We start from the raw sequence: 20,057 nt of genomic DNA, 5'->3' as shown, positions 1-20,057 counted from the left end.
TGCCCAGCACAGTAACATTTAACTTCAAAAAAAGGGAAATGACACAAAAATGAGGACACTAGTTACATGGGTATTAAAAGGAGCAGTCACAAGAGTAAAATGCCTGCAGGCAGTATGGAGACCACTTGAAAAAAGATAACAGAGACCCAGACTAAATTACAGAAACAAGTAGGGGTACCAAAATAATGTCACAATAGTTAAACAGCAGAGAAATAGAGACTGCTAGAGGTAAAAAGGAGTCCCTTAAAATTTGGAAGTCAAATCCTAATGCCGAAAATAGGAAGGAGCAAACACTTTGGCAGGTTAAGTATAATAAGGTAGGCCAAGAAAGAATATGAGAAGCAACTTATTAAAGAAACAAAACCCAACAAAAATATTTAAAGTACATCAGAAGCAGGAAGCCTGTTAAGCAGGAAGTGGGGCCACTAACGACAAAGGAGGTCCCAAGGAAGGCAAGTCATTACAGACCAGATAAATGAATTACTTGCATTGGTCTTCACTGCAGAGGGTGTGGGGGAGACACCCACATTAGAGCATTTCTTTTTGGGCAACAAATCTAAAGTACTGTCCTAAATTGATGCGTCAATAGAAGAGGTTTTAGAACAAATGGATAGATTAAACTTTAATAAGTCACAGTGTCCAGATGGTATTCACCCAAGAGTTCTGGAGGAACTCCAATTTGAAATTGCAGAGCTACTAACTGTAGTATGTAACCCATCTCTGAAATCAGCCTGTGTACCTCATGCTCTGTTTTGTATGCTTCCCTTAAGCTCTGGTATGGGCAAGATACTGGGCAAGATGAACCATGGTTTGACCCAGTATGGCAGCTCTTATGTTCTTAACTTGGGTTAGTAGACTTATATTTTAAGCGAAAATATTGCAAAGGTTTCAAGTGGCCATTATTGCCATTGTATTGCAGCAACTTTTAAAAAAAATGTCAAGGCCGTGGTGGTAAGCTTTAGTAGTTAATGTGGAGATGGAATGAGTAACTTTATAATAAGGCTAAGGGGAATAAAAAGGTTTTTATAAATATATGAATGAGAAAATGATCCAAAGAAAGAAGATCTCTTAATAAATGAAGAAAGGGCTAAAATTATGTTTACAAATAGCTGAATAACTCCTTACTTTAAAAAATCTGTTTTCAGCATAAGAAAGAGTAGAAAATTAGATGCTTAGATAAAATTAGCTTTTGAGAGAAAACTGAAACAGAACCAATGAGCTGATTTAGATTACCGTATTCTAAGACCTCAAGGAAATTAACAAACAATTTTGTTTTACCTCTCACGCTTTATTATGGTTCATTGATTTATAATTTGATAGTGCCCAAAAGGCTATAGGAGGCTTGGCAGAAAAGAGTCTCTGCCACAAATAGTTTATAATCTCAATTTTAGTTATGACCCAGCAAGTGAAGATGGAAAACAATAAGTAGAGCATGTTGGTAACGGCTCTCCCAAAAGTCTAACTTCTTTCCTTCCCAAACAAAGGCACAAATATTGGCAGGGGAAAAATTTGAGAGGCAGACACCTATTGCTTAATTTTCAGAGTCACTAAGCATCAGCAGCTTCCATTGAATCAGTCAAAAATGGGAGCTGAAGTTGCCCAGCATCTCTGGAACATTAGGTCACTAGAGGACCTTTGTAGTATTCATTTATATAGAGATGATGTAGCAAGGTCTTAAAGCAAATTCTCAGTGCAAATTCCTCGATCCCAGAAGTATGAATATACAGAGGCCTCATCCTTGAATTATGGTTGCTGATAAGTAACTTCAAGTTCCCTTTCCAGACAGGTCTGTTTTACTGAAACAGGGGACAGAAAACCATAAATATGTACATACATACATTCTTAAAAAGGAAAAAGTGATTATAGCCCTCCCCACATATTTTAGCAAGGAATAGGGTGTAGTAACTGAAGGGGTCTCGTTTTCAACTCGGGACAACCCTTTGTGCTTCATTGTAAAGAGAGATAATGGCTGAACTGGGAACAGAATCTAGGGATAAAATTCTGGTTCCATTGAAGTTAATGGCAAAACTCCAGCTCACTTCTGTGGGGCCAGAATTTCATCTGAGGCATCCTAAGCTCCAGTCCCCAATTCTAACTCCTTTTCTACCAAAGAAAATTGGGCTTACTGTATTTTGTACTAATTTCATGTGTGCTATTTCTATATTGCCACCATTTTTATTAAAATAATTATTTTAGGTATGCTAATGAGGGAGCCTAAATTTCTGAGGCACTGCAGCCGAATTGCAATCGCAGTTAATTAAATTCCTCAACAAGGAGTACTTAAATTATTGGCCTACTGTAACAGCACAACAAAAAATAGGTCTTTAAGAAAGTAGATTCTAATTCACACCGTGGCAAAAAGTTTTACAAGACAGCAATATGCAATAAATATTTTTTGGTTTAGAACTTGAACCATAAGCATGTGCAATCTTTTTAATGGACTAAATGCTTCTGTGACACTGTCAGACAAAGCACCAGCTCATGCCAAATCTCTCATGTCTCAACTGAACATGGACAAATACATAGCTGGAATCAGTCTGGCTCACATGTATGTTAGTATTGTTAAAGCAGGTATTAAAATTATAAGAATGTGTTTAGTGTTTAAACTTTATGGGATGTTTGTGAGTTGCCGCATGCATTAATCTCACTTATAAAATATGTGATCCACGTTGTAAGGTAATATTTAAGCATCTGTATTGTAAGCCTCTGCGACTGTAAATCACCAGATCAGAGAAAGATATTAACTAGTGTAAAGAGTTGGTCTCCAACAGAAGGTTTTATGTCCTGGCCAATGAGGAAGGCCTATCAATCCAGACAGACTACTGTGAAACATTAAAGAGAATAAAAGACTTTGTTGTTTGGCTCTTTTCCCCCCATGAAGAGAAGTCATACAAGTGAATTCCTCCCATCGGCAGAGTTCACAGTTGAGAGCACATGGGGGTGGGGATGAGGGGTGGGAAGGGAATAAAAACCCCGAATAAGAAGGAACTGGATCTCTATGCTGCTTGAAATCTGGGGGAATGGGGCCTGGGAGGGGGGCAAGGTTTTTAGGCATAAGCAAGGGATCCTCAGTTGCTAAGCTGGTTTAGCCCTAAAGGACATATAGTGTTTGCTTATTATAGAAGCTACAATTAGTTTTTGAAACTTAAGATCGTAACTCATTTGTGTATATATGTTTACCTGCTTTAACCCTGTGACTGTCTCTCTTGACTCCTTTTCCTACTTGATTGGCTACAAGCATTATCTTTGGTCTGAGATCTAAGGTGCAATTGACCTGGGGAAAGCGACTAGTCTCTTAGGACTGGAAGTAACCTCAATATTGCTGTGATTTGTGGTGTAAGGGACCATCTATTACGAAGTCACAGAAGTAGGCTTACCTGGGTGGCAAGACAGATAGGAGTACCCAAGAGGGCTGTATAGTGCTTGAGGAGTTTACACTTGGTATTTGGTTGGTGAAATATAAGTATAAAACTAACAACCAATTTGTGGTTTTTGCCCTGCTTCTTAATAGTCTTCCCTGAGGGGCTGGAGGGTGAGAAAACCTGGATTTGTGCTGGAAATGGCCCACCTGATGATCACTTTAGATAAGCTATTACCAGCAGGACAGTGGGGTGGGAGGAGATATTGGTTCATATTCTCTGTGTATATATAAAGTCTGCTGCAGTTTCCACGATATGCATCTGATGAAGTGAGCTGTAGCTCACGAAAGCTTATGCTCTAATAAATTGGTTAGTCTCTAAGGTGCCACAAGTACTCCTTTTCTTTTTGCGAATACAGACTAACACGGCTGTTACTCTGAAATCTGTTCCCTGAGGTTGATACACATGCTCTTGAGCCATTGCAGGACAGCTTGGCAGCTTCCATGTTAAATTTACTGTGTCAGACAGTCTCTTTCTGGAGTCAGTGATATATTTAATTCTAATTTCCTATGCCAGTGTTCTGTACACACACACCACCAGCTTGAATTTTTGTTTTGTTTTACTCCATAAATGTGCAGTTATTGTGTCATTATGGTTGAAAGTCTGTAGTTGAAACAGAGAGTTAGTCCAGTACCATGGAAAGCTAGTATTTCAAAACATAAATAAAATCCATTTTTTAACCTGGGTGCTCTTAGAGAATGGGCAAGATTAAGGAAGTTTAAAAGTCTAAAGAAAAAAATGTTTCTTGAAATGGCTACATGGTAATCCTACTAGTGATTATCCACACTTAAATTCTGATCCTGATTTAGTAGTCTTCACTCACATGATTATAAATTATATCATAGACAGGTTCCTAGTTGTGCTTAACCCTAAGGGCTTTTGTCATTTCAGTCCCATGAGACAGGATCAAATCCAAATGTGAAATGGTAAACATTGCAATAATGTCTTCCTGAGTCTGTAGAAAGACAGGTTTCAGAGTAGCAGCCGTGTTAGTCTGTATTCACAAAAAAAAAAGGAGTACTTGTGGCACCTTAGAGACTAACAAATTTATTTGAGCATAAGCTTTCGTGAGCTACAGCTCCGATGAAGTGAGCTGTAGCTCACGAAAGCTTATGCTCAAATAAAATTGTTAGTCTCTAAGGTGCCACAAGTACTCCTTTTTTTTTTTGTAGAAAGACACTTACCATGATTCTCCTTCCATTGATAGCTTTGCTAAGTAGTAAAAAGTGAATTGAACAAGACTTTTCTAAATTTTACTATTGATATTCCTAATCCTTTTGGCAGCCATGACTCTGACAAGAATCTGGTTAATTTTATCCAGCTGCTGCTTGGCAAAGCTATGATCAGTAGCAGAGTCAAATATTGGATATATTCACAGAAGAGGAGGACCAAAGATGGATACCGGGCATGTGAAAGAGTACCAGAAACCCCTCTCCTCCCCATAGTCCTTGTAGAAGAGACTTGAGGGGGGGGGAAAGAGTAAAGGGGACCACTTCCCCCCCTTACAGCAGCCTTACAAAGTAAACTTTGCAATCATAAGAACTGTAAATTTTATTTTTCTTAATCATATTTTGATAGTCAAATATGAAAAACATCGTGGCTTATGACTTGCCTGGGTGAGTGAATTTGTCAAGCCAAGTATGTAATTACGTACATATAAGCAACAACATATGACAGGATATAGTTGAGTAATGCACACCACTAATACTGTATCTAATGACAATCAGTTTTACATGTGTAGCTAACACATTGATGAAGACAAAAATGATTGAGGTGACAGCTCAGTCTCTTCTTCCTTATCCCATTCAAATTACTTTTTGCTGGTTTTGTTTGTTTGTTCTATGCAGTATCTAAACATAAATCTCCATCCTGCAATGGGATCTTTCAGCACAGAAACATACAGTTGCCTGGGATCCCTTTGACTTCAATAGAACTCCACATGAACATAAGTTTCTACATTAGCAGATCCTTTTGCAGGACTAAGACCTTGGGTTGCAAGCTCTCTAGGGCAGGTACAAGTTCTTGTCTATGTTCTGTAAATGCCTAGCACACTTTAGGTTCTATATAAATACTAATGATATATCTACATCTTAAAGTGCATTGTAGTTATGCATCCTGGTATTTTTAATTGGTGCTTAATATTAAAATAGTCAACTACTTTTTCATAAAAGGCCTTGAAAAGGGAATGTTAAGATGGCAATAGACAGTGTCTAGATAAATGTGGTGAGTCATGCCTAAATCATCCTTAGAGAACTGCTGAAGCAGTTATGAAGCATATAAATAATTAGTAAACACTTTCAAAAGTAGTCTATCTCGTGCACATTTTTCTCTTTAGGACATTTAAAAGCTAATTTATTTGGGGCAACCTGGCAACAGATATAACATCTGCAGAAGGCTCTCACTTGAGATGGGAAATTTGACAGTTATGCCTAGTCACCATTGGCAGCCCTTTTTGAAACTGATGCAGAGCTGAAGAAGGAATGGAGCTAATTTCAAACCTTAGCTTTTGCAACTCTGCTCAAATAAAAAAAAATAGTTAATAGTTTTTCATACTGCCTTTTGAAAATGCCTTCTCCAATCCAGTAGTATCTTCAAAGAGGAGACATGTGAATTTGTGATTTGTTGGGTCTTTTGTTGTGATGCGTGTGAGGTTTTTTTTAAGAACATTTAAATTATTCTTCACACCAAATCATATCCTTCTTTGAAGCCATTTTTATACTACACAGACTTAAAAGTATTGCATTAGTTAGATCTTTCCAGTGTGAAAAATTGCATTAAAGGAGTTAAACTTTTTTCTTAACCTACTCTGGAGGGGGTGGGATGTGTGAAAGTGATCTCCTGGTTTGTATGGTTTCTAACAGTAAGTAGGGAGGCAGTCTGAGATGCTGGCTTTGCCTATTCAGAGTTATCCGGATCACCAGTGTATAAAACATCTGTGCTGGATTATCCTTCATAATGGAAGGATATAGGGACACGTTCTGTTGTCACTTACAAAGGTCATCTGGATTTTCACTTTGTGTATCGGAGCAGAATTTGGCCTAAAATCTTTGTCTTGTCTTAATTTAAGAAGCACTATCATTTTAGAATAACAGTAGAACATAATTATATGTGCCTTATTTTGTTTATTAGCACATAGTGTTTGCACGTTCTGGCTCAGTAGAAGTTGAGTGGCTTGTTATCAGAAGTCTCAATTATATTTGATTTGATTTGTTTGTTGTTAATCACTGTATACACCTACAACCACTCCATGTTTTGCTTTTCTTTCTCACATCTTTTTGTTTTAATTGGAGAAGGACAAATAAGTAGGATTTTTCCTTAACATTTCAGTTAGGGGAGAGTAGGGGAAACAACAACACAGAAATTAGTAATTCCAGTGACAACCAGCAAATGCCAAAAAATAAAACATGACCATAGTTTTTAATAAAACATTGCCTGGCACACTGAAGGACTTTCAGAGCCACTAAGGTTGTCTATAGTGCAATGTAAGCCATTGGTCAGAGAAACTTGAGTCAACTTACCTTGGGTATGAGAACCCAGGGCTTGAGTGTCTACACTGAGTTTTAACCCTAAATTAAGAATTTTCTAACCTGAACTTGAACCTGGGGCTCTGGCATCCACACTGCAATACTCAGAACTGAGTCATATCCCAGACTCCCTAGCGCCCACCTGAAATGTGTTCACTTTAGCCCTTTGACTGTGGTGCATGGCAGGAAAACCAGAGTGTCCACTCTGCACATTACAGGAAACTTCAACAGCCTTCCAACACATTCTGTCGAGCAGTCATTTTTTGGCAATGACAGCTACCAGAGCCGGAAACATGGAGAAGGCACTTTCTGGAATTATCTTGCTTGTGTGTTCTTTCCTGTGTCAGTGAATGGGTAGAGCTTCTGCGAGATGCTGATGGACAGTTCAGCAGCATTTTCTGATCCACCAGGCACAGCTTATGAGGGAGCAGGAGGAGGAGAAGGCAGAAGAAGAGAAATACAGAAACTGGATGATGCTTCTCAATATACTTGGTACAGTCTCCGATGCCCCTTATGTAGACCATGCTCTGGAGCAGGGCCACAAACATAGACTGGTGGGATCCAGCATCACGCACACCTGGAATGACCAACAGTGTGTCTAGAACTTTTGCATGAAGAAAGCTAAATTTCTGGAGATTTTTGAACAGCTTGTCCTGACCCTTCAGCATAAAGACACAAGCATGAGGCCACCCCTTCCAGTCCATAAGCCATGCTATAGCCATCTGGAAGCTGTTGCAGATCAGTTTGGTGTTGGAAAGTCAACTGTGGATAAAGTGGTCATGGAGGTGTGGTGTGTCTCAAGGTGGCAGACATAAAAGTTATGCCTGAAGTAATTGCTGGCTTTGAGAGAATGGGGTTTCCAAACTGCTCTGGGACCATTGATGGAACTTGTGTGCCCATAGTTTGCCCTCCTCAAGGAGCACAGAAACTGCAAGAGTGCTACTCCATTGTTATGCAGGCCCTCGAGGACCACAGAGTGTAATTTATTAACATATCCGTAGGTTGCACTGAAAAAGTTCATAATGCCAGGGTTTTCCTCTGATCAAGAGTCTTCATACATGGACAAGCTGGGATACTGTTCCCACCAAATTACATTGTCATAAATGAAGTTACTGTCCCCACCATTATTCTGGGGGACCCCACATTCCGCCTTTTGCCTTTGTTTTAAAGCCGTGGCCTGATTTTAGAGGCCATGGCATAAGATGTTTTAATTACACTCTCAACAGGTGCAGAATAGTTGTTGAATGTGCTTTTGGCAGATTGAAATCCCATTTGAGATGTTTACAGACCTATTTGGATGCCAGTGTCATCAATGCTGTCTGAATCACTATGGCTTGCTGTGTTCTTCACAATGTTTGTGAAGCCAGAGGTGAGCCATTTCCCCCCTGAATGGACCTATGACAGTGAGTGGCCTCTGAATGGGCACGCTCAGCCACAAAGTGCACCTACACAGCTGGAGCTGGATGCGCCCAGGCAACAGGAGACAGGGATGCTTTGTGCTCCCTCATTATGGACTTGCATGGCTCAATGGAAGAAGGGAAATAGTACCTTTTATGAATGTGCTTGTGGGGGTCTGGGAACTCATTGACTGTGGGGAGGAGTAGGGTGCTTGGGGATGTGTGTGGCGGTTTTTGTGCCATGCAATGTACTTAAGAATGGCATGGCCACTTACGAAATAAGGGTTGGGAAGTTAATCACTTCCTTACATCAATACTTACTGTGAATAAAGTATGAATTGCTATAGGTAAATATATTGAGGGATAGGCTTTGTGTAAGGATTCCTAATTGTTCCTGATCATGTGTTTACCTTTATTATTTTGAATACACATCATATGATGTGAAGCAGTCAGTGAAATACATTTTCTTGATTAAATAAAGAACTTCATTTATAAACATGTATGAGAAAAGTACAATGTTCACCCATTCCCAGGCAGGCCATTACCACACCAAAACCCCAGTAACAATGGAACCTTACAGAAAATAAAAACATAAATAAATAAAAACCCGAAGTGCATGAATAAGTGAAAACAGTGAAACCATGGACAAGACACATGCCCCCTACCATGGCATGTTCCCAGGCCAACTGTTCTCAGAGATAATGCGTCAGGGAGGCATGCAGGGTCAAGTGCCCCCCAGCAGCAGGCCCAGGACGGGGCAGAGAGGAGACATGTGTGGAGGTCACGAATCCTCCCCTTTAGCTTGTGACACCCCAATATGGGGAGGCACTGCTTGGCTCTGCCTGTTTTCCTTTCCCTTCTTTTCCCCATTTGCCATGTATGTGGCACTGCAGGAGGGAGGTCAATGTGGAGGGCTGCATGGGGAGCAAAGCTGCCCTGCCCAGCCACTCATGGGGCCCAATTGCATGGGCCACCCAGCCATTGAGCCTTCCAAGCTGCTTCTGGACTGCCACACAGGGTAGCACACAGGAGAGTCAAGCTGTGTTGTGAGAGATGCAGCAGGAGCTGTTACTGGTGTAGTCATTAGTGATCTGAGCCACTCAAACAGGTCTTTCTGTTGTGGTATGGTCAGCTACCAAGGTGGCCCATGGAAATATGCCCTTCCCCAAAATATGACTATCTATCTGGAGTTCCTGCTTCAGCAAAAGTTATCAGCACTCAGCTGTCAGCACCCAGGATTGGGTCAGAAGTCATGAGGGATTCAACAGGATGATGTGTTAGCTTCTACATGGCTTAACCTGTTATGACTACATGTAAACATGTTGAAATCCAAAGACTTCCTCCTCCTCGCCCTCAGCACATTGCTGGACAAAATTTCAAACCATACTCATATTTGGAACAAATGATTTTGTCACCTCTTGACTGCATGGACTATCTGTAACTGAAATGGACTAGATTTATGAAGCAACACATTTCCCCAAACACACTCACAGAGTCCACTGTTTCCAGGAAGCTCAATATACTGTAAGTGGTTACAGAGGCACCTATCTGCAGGAATAATAATATCATGTTGTTATTTTTAAGAAACTACAATGACCCTAGCAAAAATCTGTGTCTTTCCTTGTGGGGGGGTGTTAGATCAGCTCCTCCGGGTACGGACCCAGAATCCTCTGCTGCTGGCTCACGTCAGTTCCTCTGCTGGTTTTCTGGTACTTAGTTTTGAGCCCCTTAATCTGCTCCCTACACTGGTCACCGGTCCAGTAAATTTGCAAAACTTCCAGCTTCATTAGTTGCTAGTATGCATGGTCATTTCTAGTACTCCTAGTAAAGTCCACAGTTTTGCTGGCCTTGCACTAGAGATCGGGCTGTGCTCTCATGACCATGAAGCAGCACAATTTGCAAAAGGCTTTTTCTGTTCAATCTCCATTGCAAACACAGAAGGCTCTCTGATGGCGTTTGTAGCTCAGTGGTCAGAAGACAATGGAGGGGTTAATGCTGACTCACTGAGCGGCTGCAGTACACCAAGAGTGGTTGCTTCTTTTTTCAACAGAGTAGATTTAAGATTCTGGGGATAAAGAGGACAAAGGAAGTTGGCCCATGGGATTGTAGGATACATTTTGCAGGACTCCCAGGAACTGAGTCAAGCAGGGCTGTGTCTTCGCTGCACAGTGATAGGGCTCGAACTTTGGGGCAGGACTTGACCTGGGCATAGACCTTGCTTGCCTGCAGGGTTCTTGGGACCCTGGGTCCAACCCTGGGTTAGCATGATTTGTGTGTGGATGGAAGGGGGGTAAGGCTTGAGCCTGAGTGTGAGCCCGATCTTACATTGCAGTGTAGACATACCTTATGAAGTGCTGGTAGAAGAGCTCATACACTGTAAATGAGCTGCCCTTTGCTTGTGCACCACAGCTCTCTGGCCTTGAACTGTCTGTCCTCTGCTTAGGCCACTTATGAGTGGTTAACTACTACTTAGAAATTGAGTACAGCCCTTGCAACGGTATAGCTTTTATAGCTTCCATAAGCCACAGAGGCAAATTTGAGCTGAATAGAACTGATGGCTTTTCTGGGAAAAGAATAGTTGTAAAATGAGTTGCTAAATTACTGAATATAGAAGAAATTAGATAATACCTTGATGCATCTGAGTCACCCCTTGATTTAAATTATTACCTTTTAAAAATAGACAAATGTTATTAAAACTTGTATTTCTCAAAGTTCATGAATGCATCATTAATTTTTATTATTCCTGTGCTACTGATGGCACCAATATCTCCAGTATTCTGTTTGTTCTTAACCTTCTAGGGGATTCTAGTGACTTACTTTGCATTGTGTAAGCACACAAGAATTTTAATTAACTTCAAAAGGCACAGAAATTGGTCTTTCAAGCCTATGGCAGTTTTTAATAACCTCATAGATAGCTGGTACTTTTTACAGTGCTACTTGTTAAACGTAGCTGACGCCTCTTGGACAAAGTGACACATCAGGCCTAAATTATATGGCAAAACCCCAAAAATATGTGTGTGGGGCGGGGGGGCAAGAATAGAAGAGAAACTCTCCTTACAATCCCTAACAGCCTGCTTCTGCTACAAACCTTCTTCCTATCACAGACCAAACTAGCTCAGCCTGCAAAGCTCCCCAGTGTCTCAGCTGTCTGCTGCCACAACTAGGGTCTAAGCTTCTTTTCTTCCTTAAGTGTCATGTAGCAAGCAGTAAGTGAAAAGAAGTAGGGGAGGAGAGGCTCCTGAGAGTCCAAAATGGGTAGGGCTAGGCCTAAGGCTGCTCCTGGGAAAGTTTTCCAAAGCAGAGTTCCAGGTCTGTTGGAGCTTAGTGTAGGTACATTACCAGCTGACCAGCTCTTATAACACTCAAGGGAAAAACAGCCCACCCTGACGAGTTCTCCTTCTCCTCTTGCCAAACTGTCATGATTCCATTTTGACAGAGCTCCTAAGATGCACAGGAGGCAGACATTTTGCATACAAATTGTTCCGCAGATGGACGAGAATACAAATATAAATGTGTAAGACAAATCACAAACTTCTGTGTTATTTAGTGGGAGGGAGAAACCTGGAAAGCTATAATTCTGGCACAGACCTAGAGATGATAGTGGGAGCAAATTAGATAAACCCTTAGGATTCTCAAACAAACCTATCTGCCAGATTGTACAGACATATAGAAACAAAAAGAGGCCAATGTGATTTGGAGCTACATAATCAGAAGTATCAAATATAAATGTATAATATGTATAAGCATTGAGTGTGCTTGGAATATTGTATTCTGTTTGTATATATTACAAAGTTTTGAAGCATTTAAATGCCAATGATTAAGAGAATTTAGTGACACATTGGTTATGGCAGTAATGAAATGAATATAAAGGGCAAAATGAGCTTGAATATCAAGGAAAAAATTACTGAAAGCGAGATCCATATGAATATTGAATGGTCAGTTAAGGGAAGTGGTGGAAGTCCTGACTTTTGGGACATTTAAACCTTTAGACTGGACAAAAAGCCCTAGAAAATATCCTGTAGAAAACAAAGCTACATTGATAAGGGACTAGATGATCTAAATGTCTTTTCCATCTCAAATTTCTATGATGCAGTTTCACAGTGAAATCTCATTTTATGCTTACTTTTATGTTTATCAGATTTTTCACTCATTTCTTCAGATTTATAGATGAATGATTAAAACTACTTATTCAATAGGATAAGCACATTAAGCATCCTGGGTGTTGTAAAGTATTCTAGACATGCTAACACTGGAGTCAAACTTTAAGTTGCCATGGCTTTCCTGTGCAAGCCAAAATTCCCTGCTTGGAAAGACAAAAGGTGGCTCCTATTTATATGTGAAGGAAAAGTGATATTTTATTCTATACAGAAGGAAGAGCTGGTAGGCTTGTACAGAATTCTACTAGATGTGCTCCTGAGATTCATGACCCTTATTGCATTGGTTCTGATGTTGTATAATAGCCCCATGCTGCCTAATTTTTGTGTACATATTTCAAGGCTACAAGATTTAATTATTTCAAAATTCTGGATTTGATCACTCAATAATGCTTTTTGCCAAGATTTATATTTGTAGACTTTGCATCCTTTTTTCATGAGAAATGGTCTGTAAAGTGAGACTTTACGTAGTCTGTACCAGACTGTGGGTCATCTTACCTGGTTATTTGTCAGATTCGGTCCTTGCTGGGTAACAAAGAAACATTTTGAATCATTCAGTCTTAAATGAAACCCAGTACTGTGTCAAATTAGTTTTTATTAAGAAAGAATACATTTTAATTTTAACTGGAAATAAAACAGATGAAAAGAAACAAAGCATGCACATTCTGCCATTGGAATCTTCAGGGAGTGGATCCCCCTTGAGTGATTCTTCTCCATCCTGCATGCACCACCTTCTTCCTCATTTGGACCCCATAGAGGGTATTCTAAAGGCCTGGATACACACTAAGCCCTGGTCTACACTAGGACTTTAGGTCGAATTTGGGGTACTGTGGACACAATTCGACGGTATTGGCCTCCGGGAACTATCCCAGAGTGCTCCATTGTGGCCGCTCTGGACAGCACTCTTAACTCAGATGCGCTGGCCAGGTAGACAGGAAAAGAACCGCGAACTTTTGAATCTCATTTCCTGTTTGGCCAGCGTGGTAAGCTGCAGGTGACCATGCAGAGCTCATCAGCAGAGGTGACCATGATGGAGTCCCAGAATCGCAAAAGAGCTCCAGCATGGACTGAACGGGAGGTATGGGATCCGATCACTGTACGGGGAGAGGAATCCGTGCTATCAGAACTCCGTTCCAGTTTTTGAAATGCCAAAACCTTTGTCAAAATCTCCCAGGGCATGAAGGACAGAGGCCATAACAGGGACCCGAAGCAGTGCCGCGTGAAACTTAAGGAGCTAAGGCAAGCCAACCAGAAAACCAGAGAGGCGAACGGCCGCTCCGGGTCACAGCCCCAAACATGCCGCTTCTATGATGAGCTGCATGCCATTTTAGGGGGTTCAGCCACCACTACCCCAGCCATGTTGTTTGACTTCTTCAATGGAGATGAAGGCAACACGGAAGCAGGTTTGGGGGACGAAGATGATGATGATGAGGAGGAGGTTGTAGATAGCTCACAGCATGCAAGCGGAGAAACCGGTTTTCCCGACAGCCAGGAACTGTTTCTCACCCTGGACCTGGAGCCAGTACCCCCCCGAACCTACGCAAGGCTGCCTCCTGGACCCGGCAGGCGGAGAAGGGACCCCCGGTGAGTGTACCTTTTAAAATACTATACATGGTTTAAAAGCAAGCATGTGAAAGGATTAATTTGCACTGGCATTCGCGGCTCTCCTGGATGTACTCCCAAAGCCTTTGCAAAAGGTTTCTGGGGAGGGCAGCCTTATTGAGTCCTCCATGGTAGGACACTTTACCACCCCATGCCAGTAATACGTACTCGGGAATCATTGTACAACAAAGCATTGCAGTGTATGTTTGCTGGCGTTCAAACAACATCCGTTCTTTATCTCTCTGTGTTGTCCTCAGGAGAGTGAGATATCATTCATGGTCACCTGGTTGAAATAGGGTGCTTTTCTTCAGGGGACACTCAGAGGTGCCCGTTCCTGCTGGCTGTTTGCCTGTGGCTGAACAGAAATGTTCCCCGCTGTTAGCCACAGGGAGGGGAGAGGGTTGAGGGGGTAGCCACGCGGTGGGGGGAGGCAAAATGTGACGTTGTAACAAAAGCACATGTGCTATGTATGTAATGTTAACAGCAAGGTTTACCCTGAAAGAGTGTAGCGACTGTTTTATAAAATGTGTCTTTTTAAATACCGCTGTCCCTTTTTTTTCTCCACCAGCTGCATGTGTTTCAATGATCACAGGATCTTCTCCTTCCCAGAGGCTAGTGAAGCTTAGAAAGAAAACAAAAACGCACTCGCGATGAAATGTTCTCCGAGCCCATGCTGTCCTCCCACACTGACAGAGCACAGACGAATGCGTGGAGGCAAATAATGTCAGAGTGCAGGAGAGCACAAAATGACCGGAAGGAGAGGTGGCGGGCTGAAGAGAGTAAGTGGCGGGCTGAAGACAGGGCTGAAGGTCAAATGTGGCGGCAGCGTGACGAGAGGAGGCAGGATTCAATGCTGAGGCTGCTGGAGGATCAAACCAGTATGCTCCAGTGTATGGTTGAGCTGCAGAAAAGGCAGCTGGAGCACAGACTGCCACTATAGCCCCTGTGTAACCAACCGCCCTCCTCCCCAAGTTCCATAGCCTCCTCACCCAGACGCCCAAGAACGCAGTGGGGGGGGGGCCTCTGGCCAACCAGCCACCCCACCACAGAGGATTGCCCAAAAAACAGAACGCTGGCATTCAATAAATTTTAAAGTTGTAAACTTTTAAAGTGCTTTATGGCATTTTCCTTCCCTCCTCCATCACCCCTCCTGGGCTACCTTGGTAGTCATCCCCCTATTTGTGTGATGAATGAATAAAGAATGCATGAATGTGAAGCAACAATGACTTTATTGCCTCTGCAAGCGGTCATCAAAGGGAGGAGGGGAGGGTGGTTAGCTTACAGGGAAGTAGAGTGAACCAAGGGATGCGGGGGGGGGGGGCGGGGGTTAATCAAGGAGAAACAAACAAAACTTTCACACCGTAGCCTGTCCAGTCATGAAACTGGTTTTCAAAGCTTCTCTGATGCGTACTGCGCCCTCCTGTGCTCTTCTAACTGCCCTGGTGTCTGGCTGCACATAACCAGCAGCCAGGCGATTTGCCTCAACCTCCCACCCTGCCATAAACGTCTCCCCCTTACTCTCACAGATATTGTGGAGCGCACAGCAAGCAGTAATAACAGTGGGAATATTGGTTTCACTGAGGTCTAAGCGAGTCAGTAAACTGCGCCAGCGCGCCTTTAAACATCCAAATGCACATTCTACCACCATTCTGCGCTTGCTCATCCTGTAGTTGAACAGCTCCTGACTACTGTCCAAACTGCCTGTGTACGGCTTCATGAGCCATGGCATTAAGGGGTAGGCTGGGTCCCCAAGGATAACTATAGGCATTTCAACATCCCCAACAGTTATTTTCTGGTCTGGGAATAAAGTCCCTTCCTGCAGCTTTTGAAACAGACCAGAGTTCCTGAAGATGCGAGTGTCATGTACCTTTCCCGGCCATCCCACGTTGATGTTGGTGAAACGTCCCTTGTGATCCAACAGAGCTTGCAGCACAATTGAAAAGTACCCCTTGTGGTTTATGTACTCGCCAGCCTGGTGCTCTGGTGCCAAGATAGGGATATGGGTTCTGTCTATGGCCCCACCACAGTTAGGGAATCCCATTGCAGCAAAGCCATCCACTATGACCTGCACATTTCCCAGGGTCACTACCCTTGATATCAGCAGATCTTTGATTGCGTGGGCTACTTGCATCACAGCAGCCCCCACAGTAGATTTGCCCACTCCAAATTGATTCCCAACTGACTGGTAGCTGTCTGGCGTTGCAAGCTTCCACAGGGCTGTCGCCACTCGCTTCTCAACTGTGAGGGCTGCTCTCATCTTGGTATTTATGCGCTTCAGGGCAGGGGAAAGCAAGTCACAAAGTTCCATGAAAGTGCCCTTACGCATGTGAAAGTTTCACAGCCACTGGGAATCATCCCAGACCTGCAACACTATGCGGTCCCACCAGTCTGTGCTTGTTTCCCGAGCCCAGAATCAGCGTTCTGTATCGCTCTGCCAGGTTCTGGTGCTGCATATACTGCTGGATAATGCGTGTGGTGTTTAATGTGCTCCTAATTGCCAAAGTGAGGTGAGCGGCCTCCATGCTTGCCTTGGTATGGTGTCCGCACAGAAAGAAGGCACGGAATGATTGTCTGCCGTTGCTCTGATGGAGGGAGGGGCGACTGACGACATGGCTTACAGGGTTGGCTTACAGGGAATTAAAATCAACAAAGGGGGTGGCTTTACATCAATGAGTATTTCAGGCAGGACTTCACGGAGGGTTCCAATAAGAATTGGTGCACCTAAGTAATTGTTCTTATTGGAACAAGCAGGTTGGTCTGGCCTTTGATTGATACATGGCTAGATTTACCTCACTGCACCTTCTCTGTGAGTGACTGCAGTGTGACCTAGAGGAATGAGTCCTCTAGACGGGGGAGGTGGGGAAGCAAATGAGTACAAAACAAATCTGGTCTATTTCTTGTTTTGACCCACTCCATCTATCTTTTATATCTTTGGCTGGCAGCAGACGGTGCAGAAGGACTGCAAGCCATCCACATCTCATGGCTGCTCGGCAGAAGATGGTGCAGTAGGACTGCTACCCATCCTCATCTCTTGCCTGCCTGGCAGAAGATGGTACAGTAGGACTGCTAGCAATCTGTATCGCCCTCCTGCTCACCATAAGATGGTTCAATAGGACTGACTGCAGGACTAAAGAGAATGACCTGGTCAAGTCACTTCTAATGTAGTCCCTGCACCCATGTCTGCCCAGGCGCTCCTGGCCGACGTGGCCAGGAGCACCTCGGACATGACGATGACGGCTACCAGTTCTACTGCACCATCTGCTGCCACAAGGCAAGGGGTTGCTGCTGCTGTGTAGCAATGCAGTACCACGTCTGCCAGCACCCAGGAGATATACGGTGATGGTTACCTGAGTGGGCTCCATGTTTGCCGTGGTATGGCATCTGCACAGGTAACTCAAGAAAAAAGGCATGAAACGATTGTCTGCTGCTGTTTTCACGGAGGAGGGAGGGAACGGGGGCCTGACAATAGGTACCCAGAACCACCCGCGACAATGTTTTAGCCCCATCAGACATTGGGATCTCAACCCAGAATTCCAATGGGCAGCGGAGACTGGGGGAACTGTGGGATAGCTATGCACAGTGCAACACTCCGGAAGTCGACGCTTGCCTCGGTACTGTGGAAGCACTCCGCTGAGTTAATGCACTTAATGCACTTAGAGCATTTTCTGTGGGGACACACACACTTGAATATATAAAACCGATTTCTAAAAAAACGACTTCTATAAATTCGACCTAATTTCGTAGTGTAGACATACCCTGAGGGAGGGGGTGGAAACTGGGCATACCAGGGGAAAAGTGGGCAGGCTAGGAGGCCGGCCATGGGAATGGTTGATCCAGATCATAGTGCATTGAAATGTAGATTTCATTATTGAGAGGGGCCATTTGGAGGAACCAGCATTTTATTAATATTAATAAATTTTAGTTCAGTTACTGGGAGTAAGTTGGTCTACACTTGAAGAACAAACTACTTTATGGACTTCTTTCTGTTGGAAATTACTACATTGTTAGGAGGTATATGTCTGTATTTATATAACAGAGTTAATAAGCACTAGAGATCTGTGGTATAGCTTTCAGTTGAGAGATTTGTTCAGAAAAATGTAAAATATAAAACTATTTTACTCTATATAAATTGAATTATTTTGTCCTCCTATGTCTTTCTTGCCTCCCTTTTGTGCTCTTATCTTCAATCTCAACTTCCTTGTTATCTTCATGGCTTAAAAACATCTGCTAGCTCCTGCATGACTCATCAGTGGAATCACAATAGAAATCCCTTGGCAGGTTGCATTAGCAAGACATGAAAATAACTGTTGATTCTCTTTCTCCAGCCATAGAAGCATATTACCCCCATTACTTCAACATCTGATACAGAGAGGTGCTGAGCATCGGCAACTGGATTAAGTCCTGTTAGGACTTTATCTCTTTCTACACTAATGGCAATAAACTTTCATTTGATATCAATGTATATCTACATTTTGATAAAATATATGAAAAAGTCCTTCACCTACCTAAGATTATTCAGCCAAAATAAGTAAGAGCCAAATTTTTGCTAAACATTCTTAATGTGTGTTGTAGGAACCTATTATGTTCTGGTGTGACTCCCCTAAACCAGTCTTTTATTTTAAGGCCCTGATCCTGCATGTTTTTAACTTTAAGTACTGTGAGTAGCACCACTGAAGTCAGTGGGGGGGGGGGTCGAATTCCTTGTTGAGCTTGCTGCTTTAATTCTCGTAGGATGTTATTATGTCCTCTTATTTAATCATTGTCATTCAGCCAAGCTATACCTATTGTGGCAGAGCTCCAACCTTGTCCCCGTGTGTCCCACGCTTCATGCTAGCCTCAGAGGCTCCCTGTGACCCTCCACATAGCCCTTCTCTCCTCTAGGGCCAGGATTACAGTCTACTGAGCCCTTTTCATCATAAGCCAGCAAGGAGGTTGGTGAGAGAACTCCCTCAGTCTTTGTTGTCCCTATGGGCTCATTCCATAATAGTTTCGCCTCCTGTCCTGACAGGGGCCTATCTCCCCTCCCAGGAGGTGTTTCTGTAGTGGTGAGTTGTGGTGTTCCGGCCCAGGGACCCTAGTGGCTGCAGCTGTTGGCAGCCGACCTTTCACTGCCAGAGTTGCTACATTTCCCTAGGCCACTTGCCCACAGCTCTCCTGCTTCTCTCTTCTTCACCCTTACCGATGGCTTGAGGGTGTCTTCATTACTCAGCCCTTCAGCTGCATTTCCTTTCCCCTGGCTCTCCTCAGCCTGACTGGAGTGAGCCCTTTTATAGTATCAGAAGGACCTTAATTAGAGTCAGGTGTTCACATTAACTTAATGGCCTCACCTGACTCTTTGCAAGTTAATTGGAGTCAGGTGTTCTCATTAGACTGGAGCAGCCCCTGTTCTGGCCAGTCAGGGAACAGAAAACTGCTAATCCAGTGGCCAGTATATCTGCCTTCTGTTACTCTGTTGTACTCAACTGGTCTGGGTCTATCACAATATTTAGGTCCTGTGTGGAATGTCCATACTGAGAACATAGGAGACATGTTTAGACTAGAATTTTTCCCTTTCTATTGCTCTGTTTTCTTGGTAGTCCAGAACTGCACCTTGGATTATCTTCTTTTTCTCTTTTTATATAGTGTCAGTGATTACTGATATGACAATGATTTTTATTCTGTAGATTCTGAAGCATTGCCTTCAGCAAGAAGTAATGTACATTATTACTTTTTTCTTGGATTCCAAGCATAACTTCACAAGTCCCTTCCTATGGGGGATTTTATTTTTCTGCAGACTCCACCATAGTTCTTTGTCACAGGCAAGTTAATCAAAGTTCCATAGGAGACTAATTATTTCTGAAAATAGGGATGGAGCTTTCTTTCAGGAACTTTTGTGGTGGTATCTCTTTTCATGGCATTGCATAAACCAGGAACCAAACATGTATGCTAAGCACTTTCCTCAAAATCTGTTGTATTAGGTAA

The 20,057-nt window shown here is 42.8% G+C and overlaps 1 protein-coding gene across 6 annotated transcripts in view; it reads left to right on the top strand.

Moving 5' to 3' along the window:
- Positions 1-20,057, top strand: part of TUSC3 (tumor suppressor candidate 3) — a 282,627-nt gene that overhangs the window by 132,376 nt on the left and 130,194 nt on the right. The gene's annotated exons all lie outside the window — the stretch shown is intronic.

The sequence above is a fragment of the Lepidochelys kempii genome, chromosome 4, assembly GCF_965140285.1.
Source record: "Lepidochelys kempii isolate rLepKem1 chromosome 4, rLepKem1.hap1, whole genome shotgun sequence".
In the NCBI taxonomy this organism is placed as follows: Eukaryota; Metazoa; Chordata; order Testudines; family Cheloniidae; genus Lepidochelys; species Lepidochelys kempii.
Note: the sequence above shows the minus strand (reverse complement) of the source record. Positions and strands in the feature narration are given on the sequence as shown.